General features: G+C 51.2%; 1 protein-coding gene and 1 long non-coding RNA gene across 2 annotated transcripts in view; one reads left to right on the plus strand and one right to left on the minus strand.

Annotated features, from left to right (window-relative positions):
• Positions 1-2,134, minus strand: part of PKNOX2 (PBX/knotted 1 homeobox 2) — a 416,847-nt gene extending 414,713 nt beyond the window's left edge. The window contains exon 1 of the mRNA XM_083480587.1: positions 2,018-2,134. The gene's annotated coding sequence lies outside the window, so the exon portion shown is untranslated. The remainder of the gene's footprint in view (positions 1-2,017) is intronic.
• A 2,329-nt stretch (positions 2,135-4,463) lies between these two features.
• LOC310695612 lies at positions 4,464-5,740 on the plus strand. The gene is made up of 2 exons (XR_014520181.1): positions 4,464-5,418; positions 5,562-5,740. It is a non-coding gene; the product is annotated as an uncharacterized lncRNA (long non-coding RNA).
• Positions 5,741-9,236: the final 3,496 nt, after the last annotated feature.

Raw genomic sequence — 9,236 nt, forward strand, 5'->3', positions numbered from 1 at the left:
CGTTTGAGAAAACGGCCTCGAAACTCTGCCAAGTCGGCGAGCGCCCCGGAGAAAGCGTCCGCGCCCCCATCACCCCCGCCCCGGTTGCCCAGTTCAACGAGGCTCCTCGTTCCCACCGGCAGCGCGGACCGAATCGCAGCCTCGCGCAAGAGATCCGCTCGCCAACCAACTCCCTAGCCGACAGGGAGATCTTTTTGTTGCTCAGGCGGAACAGCCCGGGAGCGCGATTCTCCCTGCTCTCCGACGAGCGCCTGGCCGGAGTTTCTTCCCCGGGAGACGGGCGCCGCCCGAGGAGGCGAGAGAGACCCTGCCCAAGCCGGGCTCTGCTCCCCCGGCCCCACTCGCGTCCCCGGGCGCCTGCCGTCGTGCAAGGCTCGGGCGGGGAGGGAGCGAGCGAGCGAGCGCAGCCTGTTCTCCCCCCGCGGCGACAGCGACGCGCGCCCCTTTGTCTCTTCGGCAGACGGAGCAAGCCAGCAGGAAAGGAGAGCCGGAGAAAGTCTGCCTGAACGAGCCGCACCAGCCCGGCCTCGGTCACCGGGGCCCCCGCCCAGGTTGGCGGGGTGGTCGCCGCCCCTGACTCGGGCGCCCCTCCAGCAGAGCGCCGCCGCCGTCCCCCGCCTCCTCCCCACCTGCTCCCTCGCCAGCCAGCCAGCCGCGCGCCCTAGTCGGAGAGCCCCGGCTGTCCCCGTCGCGCAATCGGCTGGATCTCCCTTCAGCAGGCCGTGCTCACAACTCGGCCCAGGGACCCCCCAGCAGCAGATCTCCGGCCCAGCGCGAGGCCCCCTTGAAGAATCCGGCAACAAGCCCCCTCCTCCCCAGTCGCTCCGCCAAAATACGCTCCAAAACCCCCAGATAGGCCGCCGGCCGCCAAGTCTCGTGGCGCCCTGAGCAAGGGTCTCTCCCCAACACCGCCACCTCGAACTGCGTTCTCCCGGCTCCCCGAGCGAGCCAGCGGCAGCTTCCCGGGCACTCTTCCCGACTCTGCCTCCGAAGAAGAAACAGCCCCCGCCGAGGTGCATCCCAAAAGTTGGACGACGACGCGTCTCGGAAGCAGCCCGCCTCCGCCACTGCCGGCACTCGGAGCCGTCCAAAGCGCCACCGGCGAGGCTTCCCTAACCTTCTCCTGCACCGCTCGCGGCTCAAAAGTACGAAAAGGGGGGTGTCATTCTTTCCCCGCGCCCCAAGCCTATCACCTTCAAAGCCCCCACAAATTAGTCTCCCCGCACAGCCTCCAGGAGTCGGGTCTCTATCTCCTCGACCCCTCTTCTCTCCTTTCCCGACCCGTCCTCTCTCAACTTTGCGGTTCCGCCAGCCAAAAGGCAGCCCCGCAAACCTTCCGCATCTCGCGCCTCTCCTCACCCCTTCCTATCTCCGCCCCCTAGAACCCCATGCCAGTCTCTCCCCCACCCCACATTCCACCCCACTCGGCCTTGGAGGGTCCCCTTTGCGTCTCCGAACCCAGTTCTTGCGCCTTCGACAGCTTCGGGAGATCTCTGGGCGCCTGCCTCTCCCCAAAAACCCCACCGCCGCTCCACGGAGCCTCGCACCTGCAGAGGAACCCAGAAAGACGCCCGCCCGCCCGTCTCCAAACACATCCTCACGGAGTCCTTTCCACCTCTGCCCTACTCGACGGCACCGTCCCCTCCAAGCCCGCTTTGTCCCCCCACGCAAGTCGTCCTCCCTCCGTCCGTTATCACCCCCCCCCCCGCCGGCTGCTCGGTTGTCCTGCCCGTCAAAGGCTCAGAGCTCAGCCAAAGTCCCTGGCTCGGGAGTAGGAGGAGGGAGGAAAAGAGAAACCGGGGGGCGTCTCCCCGACGGCGCTGCACGGAAAGCCCCCGCGTGCCCCCTTTCCCTCCCCTGCTCGCAAGCCTGGCTCGTGGCCGGTGCCTGCTGCCCAGCCAGCTGCAAGCACAGCAGCGGGAGCAGCAGCTGCTGCTGCTGCGAGCGCAGAGCCCGCTTTGCCCGCCCCTGCGAGTCTGCGACGCGCCGCGACTCGGCTCCCTGAATGACAGCTTACCTGCATGCCAATCTTCATCAGACTGACACCGGCCTGACAGCGCAGCCTATACTCACTGCCTGGCCCTGCCGCGCGTCAGCCCGGCCCCGCCCTCGACGGGCACACCTCCTCCTGCCGCCCGCGCACCGCCCCCAGCCCGGCCCCGAGCGCTGGTGCTCGACAGGCGAAGCGCGCACCCGCGCGCACTCGCGCTCCCAGCCGGCTTGTCTCCCCCTAGCGGACTCGCTCGCCTTTCAAGCGGCCGCCTCCGCTGCTAAGAGGGAGATCCTTTCCCAGAGCTTTTTGCCTGCTGGCGTCTAGAGATGCTCTCCCAGTGGGTCCCAAAACAGGGCGTCTCTATCTCTCTACTTTGAGGGAAGGAAGGGGCCCAGTCCGGCAGGTGCGGCTTGCCGGAAGGAAATCCTTGGTAGTTCTTCTTGCTCCAGTTCTGGAGGAATGTTGCGGCTTAAAGAGTTGCCAACTTATTGGTTTCTGTGCTCTAAACTGCACAGCACTGCCTGCCGTGATTCCGGCGGATTCCTGCCTGTTGAGGTTTCTGAAAAGGGCACACAGGACTAGGAGAGACTGGATTTTAATGCTGGCTGGTTGCCCCCACCCCGCCTGTATTTTTACCGGAGAGTGAGTCCCAAGGCTGTTCTCTTTCTTCCAGTTGCTGCGAGAGGGAATGGGAAAAATAAAATAACCACTTGTTGGTAGCTTTTGTTCGTTAAATTGGCAATTATCTTGCACTCCCTTCCCTGCTTCTGTTTAAAAAGGCCACAATACTGAGGTTTTTGGGTAATATGCAAATTTATTTAAATTTAATTAACAATTAATCTGTCAGAAGGCGGAAGATCAATCAATTAAAATTCTTCAATCAGTGACAGCCCTGCTCAAATCTTTCATGATATTATTACAGTTCTTTGGAAACAGAAATAGGCTGGGATATTTTGGGAGGTAAGGGAGGAAGAAAAACAATGTGCTTTGGGGCTTTTGACCTTCCAGATAAATCAGGGCTGGGGAACCTGTGGCCCTCCAAATTTTGTTGAACTTCAACACTCATCATCCAGCCCAGCTAGGCCGATGGTCAGCCATGATGGGAGTTGTAGTCCAACAGAACGTGGAGAGCCACAGCCCCCCGCCACTGCTTTAGACCAAAAGCATAAAGAGTACATGTTTACCTGGGAGGACATGTCTGTGTACAAATTCTACCTTTGATGCACATTCGCAGCACTCCCTTTTCCTCCAGGAGTTCTGGACACTGCAGTTTGTTAAGGGTTTCTGGGAAAGGTAACTGTGGTGCCCAGAATTCGCTGAGGGAAAGAACGTGCCGAAATGTGCTTTAAAGGTGTAGTGTGTGCACAGCCCACGGCCAAATGTGAGACTGCCTCTGCACACTGAAAAGCTGCATGTAAAAGATTCCACCATGTGCTACTTTCACACTCACTGCTGTTCTGTGATAGGGAAAAAATATATCTGGTGAAATGTTGCCTTCTATGGAACCTCCTAAGAAGTACAGTGGTACCTCGGATTAAGAACTTAATTCGTTCCAGAGGTCCATTCTTAACCTGAAATGGTTCTTAACCTGAGGTACCACTTTAGCTAATGGGGCCTTCCACTGCCGCCGCCACACACTTTCTGTTCTTATCCTGAAGCAAAGTTCTTAACCTGAGGTACTATTTCTGGGTTAGCGGAGTCTGTAACCTGAAGCGTATGTAACCCAAGGTACCACTGTACAACAGCCTTCTTCATCATATGGACCCAGAAATCCCTAGGCATTCTTATTGCTTGTCTCTCTCCTTCCTACCCTTTTAACAAGAGTTTTGTATTGTATTGTATTGTATTGTATTGTATTGTATTGTATTTCAGCCATGCTTGAGGAGTTGCGGGGAAAACACAAGCAACTGTATCTTTCTTCCAGATAGATTCCACTCCTTGTGTTTCCTGCATGACCAGTGTCCTGTCTTGCAGTGTCTGGTACAAACCAGGAGTACCATGTTGCAAAACTTTGGGCTAGTGGCAAATTACCAGGAGTAGTGGCAAATTACCTCCTGAACCAGGAGTAGGATGCAGGTGGCGCTGTGGGTTAAACCACAGAGCCTAGGGCTTGCCACTCAGAAGGTCGGCGGTTCGAATCCCCACGACGGGTTGAGCTCCCATTGCTCGGTCCGTGCTCCTGTCTACCTAGCAGTTCGAAAGCATGTCAAAGTGCAAGTAGATGAATAGGTTCCGCTCCAGCAGGAAGGTAAACAGCGTTTCCATGCGCTGCTCTGGTTCGCCAGAAACAGCTTAGTCATGCTGGCCACATGACCCGGAAGCTGTATGCCGGCTCCCTCAGCCAGTAAAGCGAGATGAGCACCGCAATCCCAGAGTCGTCTGCTTCTGGACCTAATGGTCAGGGGTCCCTTTACCTTTATGAACCAAGAGTTTGTTGTTGTTTAGTCATTTAGTCGTGTCCGACTCTTCGTGACCCCATGGACCAGAGAATGCCAGGCACTTCTGTCTTCCACTGCCTCCTGCAGTTTGGTCAGACTCATGTTTGTAGCTTCAAGAACACTGTCCAACCATCTTGTCCTCTGTCGTCCCCTTCTCCTTGTGCCCTCCATCTTTCCCAACATCAGGGTCTTTTCCAGGGAGTCTTCTCTTCTCATGAGATGGCCAAAGTATTGGAGTCTCAGCTTCAGGATCTGTCCTTCCAGTGAGCACTCAGGGCTGATTTCCTTAAGAATGGATAGGTTGGATCTTCTTGCAGTCCATGGGACTCTCAAGAGTCTCCTCCAGCACCATAATTCAAAAGCATCAATTCTTCGGCAATCAGCCTTCTATGAATCAAGAGTACCATGTTGCAAAACTTTGCGCTAGTGGCAAATTACTGTTATTGTTGCTCTTACCACCACCCAAACAAAACAAAACAAAACAAAACAAGTTTTGTATAACCAACTTACTACATTCCTATGGAGACTTGTATCAGAAGCTGCCTTGTACCAAGTCAGACAATTGGGTTCATCTAGTTCAGTGCTGTCTACACTGACTGGCAGCTGCTCTTTTGCATTTCAGACAGGTTTCTCTCCCAGCCCTACCTGGAAAAGCCAGGGATTGACGCTGGGACCTCCTGCATGGAAACCTAACCACTGAGCTACAGCCCATCTTATGGAAATAAAACTATTTTGCATTCCAGCTGTCACTGCAAAATAATGTCCCTCTCATTCCCTCTCATAGGGAATCTTGATGCTTCCTTGCAAATGGCAATGGAACCAAAATGGGACAGAAAAACAAAAGGTACCAGCACACTTCCGGGTGCTCAAAATTTTGCATAAGTGTCATTTTTTAAAAAAGTAATATTCTAGAACTACCCAAAAAGGGACACAAATCCTCCCAAATCAGTATGATGTTGAATTGAGTGACTAAAGGGAAACTGAAGGGTATCTGAAGAAGTGTGCATGCACACGAAAGCTCATACCAAGAACTAACTTAGTTGGTCTTTAAGGTGCTACTGGAAGGAATTTTTTTATTTTGACTATGGCAGACCAACACGGCTACCTATCTGTAAAGGGAAACCGATGAGGGAAGTGGGGCTGTGAATTGGCATCCTTCAGCTCCTAATTATAGCATCCCAGAGGAATGGTCGGTACCCTTAAACCCTGAGAATGAGTGAAGTACTGCAGCAGTTTGTTGCAAGTTCCATTTACGAATGTCCAGATTTTTGCCTTTTGAATATACCTTATTAAAACAGTGCTAGTGCTAGTTTCTGGGGTTTTTGTCATTCATTGCCCTTTCCACAATCCCAATAAGTCCCTGAGTGGCACCTGAGGCTGTGTCTTGTTCCTAGTGCTGAAAAATCCATGCGCATGAACACCACGGCACAAAGCAGCACATAGGTCTGCCATGATTCGTGCCAGTTCTCTTCTTCATCCTGTCTGCCATGCATTTTAAAAAACCCTGTTCTTAAAACGCTTTCTAAAGATACATTCCTGTCCCCCACCCACCCACCCTTCCACTCTACATGCTCTGACAAATTGGCTGTTAAAATTCCCTCTCCCTGCCAATAGGCACAAGGGAAACTCTGCAAAGTCATCTCAGCTCTTTCATGACTCTCTTCTCCAAAAACAACCAGCTCTCCTGAAAAGCAAACATCTCTCTTAGAGCAGCAGGGCTCCTCAATGAGCATGATGGACATTTAACTGCTTCCTAAAATATTATTTCAGTTTCCCCTGGTCTTGATATTAGCGAAAAGAAGGTCACATTAACCCCACTAGGACAGCGTTGCCAAGATACCTGGCTCCTTCTTCTGCATTTAATGGGCACCTTACAACACAGCCCTATGCAAATCCCACTGTGTTTAATAAGTCCTACTCACAAGTAATTGTATGTAGCATTGCAGCCTTAGTTGCCAGCTAGTTGCTATTGCCTGTACATTTACTATAGTTGCTTTTATATACTGCATTTATCATTGCAATGCCATTTCTGTGGCTCTAGTGTTGTAGTTTTAAAACTTAGTTTTGTATTTGATTTTGTTAAGCCTCTATGGGTTTTGCACAATAGAAAAACAGACGTTTTGATGGTGATGGTTGCGTTCAAGTAGCAGATTCAGTCCTAGGAGTTCTGTTCCCTATGCAGCCAAAATCAAACCATCCAGGAACAAGAGGGAAACCCCAAAGTATGTGAAAGTACAAAACAAACACCCTTTAGGGGGAAAAGCAGCACTGGAGGCAGGCTGGAAATGCGAAAGGGTGGAATAGAGCACTCTGGAAAGGGGCATGGCTGGTGCAGACATCAGTGAATGAAGCTTTTCATCACACAGAGCTAAATGTAAGCACCTGCTCCTGTCGACGCATCAGCCTGCTGTTATTGGCCTACGGAGAAAAGACCAGTTAAAATAAAAACAAAAAACTTGGCAACTCTACTCTGGAACAACTTTTTTTAAAATCATGATCTGGAGTTGCAGCAATAGGTGGACCAGATGCAAAAAGGGACATGGGTTCTGTGCAGAAGAGATTAGCAGTGGGAAGACCAGATACAGAGCACAACAGGTATTCTGTGTAGAAGAGACCTTATATCCTCTCAGAGCTGCAGTGTTTCCCAGAGTTTCCTGGGGAAAAGGATTGATGGTTAAACTACTCTGAAAAGTGTTGCTTTGGGAGAGGGAATAAAAAGGTAACAGAACCCTGACAGTTAAGTCCAGTTGCAAACGACTCGGGGGTTATGGCGCTCATCTGACTTTACAGGCCGAGGGAGCCGGTGTTTGTCTGCAAACAGTTTTTCCGGGTCATGTGGCCAGCATGACTAAGCCGCTTCTGGTGAAAGCAGCGCAGCGCATGGAAACGCCGTTTACCTTCCCGCCGGAGTGGTACCTATTTATCTACTTGCACTTTTTGGAGTGCTTTCGAACTGCTAGGTGGGCAGGAGCTGGGACCAAGCAACGGAAGCTCACCCCGTCGTGGGGATTTGAACCGTAACCACTGAGCCTAGGGCGTGCCAATCGGAAGGTCGGCGGTTCAAATCCCCGCGATGGGGTGAGCTCCCGTTGCTCGGTCCCTGCTCCTGCCAACCTAGCAGTTCAAAAGCATGTCAAAGGGCAAGTAGATGAATAGGTACCGCTCCGGCGGGAAGGTAAACGGCGTTTTCATGTGCTGCTCTGGTTCGCTAGAAGCAGCTTAGTCATGCTGGCCACATGACCCGGAAGCTGTACGCCGGCTCCCTCGGCCAATAAAGTGAGATGAGCACCGCAACCCCAGAGTCGTCCACGACTGGACCTAATGGTCAGGGGTCCCTTTACCTTTACCTAACAACTCTCAGCACCCTTAACAGATGACAGCTCCCAGGATTCTTTTGAAGAAGCCATGACTGTTTAAAGTGTTTGGTACTGCTTTAAATTTAAATTTTAGTGCAGGTGAGGCCTCAAACTCACCTGTCTGCTAGCGCAAGAGCCCTTGCAACTAGCAGATGGAGAAGAGTGGATTAGGCCCTCTTTGAATAAAATTATGAAGTAAGAATTATGTACTGAATTATGTAGAAAATTTCAAACTTAGAAAGCGGGGAGTGATCATACAGTTACATTTTGTGGGCTCGTTTTAAAATGGCTTACACCATGTAAATAGCTCCAAGTCTGCATCCATTAGCAAAGAATAATAATACATTGGCTGTTTTCATATTTTGAAGGGGAAGGGACTCGATCTCTCATTATTCTAGCTCTGTGGTTTAAAGCAGAGAGCAGCACAATTGGTCAAATTCGGAGCCATTTGCTCATGTTAATTTCCTGCCAATTTCTTTCTTTCTTTTTTCAAAGATGCAATTAAGGAACCAGATAACTTGAAACATTTCTGCTGCTTTTTTATGTTGAGATGGATTATAATCCTAATTTGAAAATGCTTCTTAATGGACCATTAGCCACCCTTGACTTCTTCTTGGGTCAGCTAAATACCTCCCACCACTGTGAGGCAGTTGGCAGCAAGAAGATAACAGCGCTCACCTCATTAGATATTATTGCTTCAGCAGCAGTGGGTTTTTTTTTGGGGGGGGTGTCTTTCTTTCTTTTTAAGTAGAGTAAAGTAAAAAAGGGTGACAAGAGACAACAAACCTCAACTATCACAAATATGGATTCATGGTCCTCTAGAAGTTAACCCGTAATCTCCCAACTTACTAAGAACAAACCAAATGAAATCAATAGACTGACGTTATCTAGGCCCGTTGATTTCAGTGGGTCTACTCTTAGTATGGCTAACATTGGTGAGCACCCTAAACGTTCTGCAAAAGTTCGACTAGTAAATACTTTGCCAGTTTATGATTATACTTTGCTGCATGCTTGCCAGAAAGAGAGGGAGAGAGAGAGAGAGAGAGAATGAGGAAAATGGCACATGAGAAGAAGAAGAAGAGTTTGGATTTGATATCCCGCTTTATCGCTACCCGAAGGAGTCTCGAAGCGGCTAACATTCTCCTTTCCCTTCCTCCCCCACAACAAACACTCTGTGAGGTGAGTGAGGCTGAGAGACTTCAGAGAAGTGTCACCCAGCAGCTGCATGTGGAGGAGCAGGGAATCGAACCCAGTTCACCAGATTATGAGTCCACCGCTCTTAACCACTACACCACACTGGCTCCCTGAGTTAGTATGTGGGGGGGTCTGTGTGTGTGTGAGAGAGAAAGAGAGTCTAGTGTGGGCCTGTAAGCATGGGGGGGTGTGCATGTAGATGTGCGATTCCTTCACTTGTGTGTGTCTGAAAGTGTGGCCACGCCAGCCTTTTGG

Source organism: Podarcis liolepis (genome assembly GCF_965112155.1).
Source record: "Podarcis liolepis genome assembly, chromosome: 16".
NCBI lineage: Eukaryota > Metazoa > Chordata > Lepidosauria > Squamata > Lacertidae > Podarcis > Podarcis liolepis.